The sequence below is a fragment of the Hippocampus comes genome, unplaced genomic scaffold (assembly GCF_001891065.2).
Source record: "Hippocampus comes isolate QL1 unplaced genomic scaffold, H_comes_QL1_v1.1 scaffold676, whole genome shotgun sequence".
Classification (NCBI taxonomy): domain Eukaryota; kingdom Metazoa; phylum Chordata; class Actinopteri; order Syngnathiformes; family Syngnathidae; genus Hippocampus; species Hippocampus comes.
The window spans coordinates 190,338-191,447 of NW_017805988.1; the positions used below are offsets into that span (position 1 = coordinate 190,338).

At 45.7% G+C, this 1,110-nt stretch overlaps 1 protein-coding gene across 1 annotated transcript in view; it reads left to right on the top strand.

Moving 5' to 3' along the window:
• pwwp2a (PWWP domain containing 2A) overlaps positions 1 to 1,110 on the top strand; it is a 5,566-nt gene that overhangs the window by 3,300 nt on the left and 1,156 nt on the right. The gene's annotated exons all lie outside the window — the stretch shown is intronic.

Sequence of the window (1,110 nt, forward strand, 5' to 3'; positions counted from 1 at the left end):
TTTAAAAAAATAATTTCACTGAAGGTACACCAAGGCGATAACTTTTTACAACCGTGAAAGTTAGCAGTGGTTCAAATCACATAAACAAAACAAAATGATTTATTCGGCTGAAAATCATGCGATCGGCCCCGATTTGCCATCGCATGTTGGGGACGAGGCGCGTGTTTGACTTTCGGACCGAGCGCGCCGTTGCATATTTGTGGCGTTTTGTTTTCAGTTTTGGTTTTATGTCCGTTTCGAAGGTTGGGGGGCGGGGGGGGGGGCAAGAAAAAAACAACCACCGCAGTTGATACACACACACACAATTTAAAATAACGTCCTGTTTTTGAATAAAGGATTCACCGATTATTCAAATCAGTCCAAGGCCAATTCCCAAAAATGTCGGCAGTCTTTCATGGCGGATGAGAAAAATCTGCCAATATTTACTGTTGGGGTTGAAATTGTGAGAATTTAGGACAATGTTCTATTCAACGAGGACGCGCAATGTTGAATTGATCCAAGTAGTCGTTGGTTCATTTGAGCAGCGATGAGTCGGCCATTTGCTGCTGCGCTTGTTATTTATTGGATTGGAAGTGAAGTGGACTCATTTCACTGATGCTAACGTGTGCCACGGCTCCTCGGTTGTTGGGAATCACTGGACTCAGCAAGCTAGGGAGGTGGATTTTTTTTTGGGGGGGGTGCATTTGGCTCGTGCGTTTTTTGTTTTTTTGGAGGGGGCGGGGGCGGTCATGCTGTGCTGAAGCCGAAGAACTGATCAAAACTGTGAAACTGTTCTCCAAACTGAGGTGAGGGCTTCAAGTCGTTTACGCTCGATCCCGGGCCTCACACCCCCCCCCCCCTTTCCAATGAAGACGACGATGATGATGGTGGTGTATTTTCCCTCTCTGTTTGTCTCCTGTTCCACTTTGGGACTCTTAATTTTTCCCACCCCGCCCGTCTGTTTGCAGATTAGAGATTCTGAAGAAAAAACGATTTGGTGTAAATGCTTTTTTTTTTTCTTTCCCTGATGTTTCAAATCTTAAATAAAACTTCTCTTTGAATTGTGGTCATTTGAGCTTTTTTTCTTCCGCTGCTGCTGCTGCGCCCGCGCGACTCGAGGCTGCTACCCCC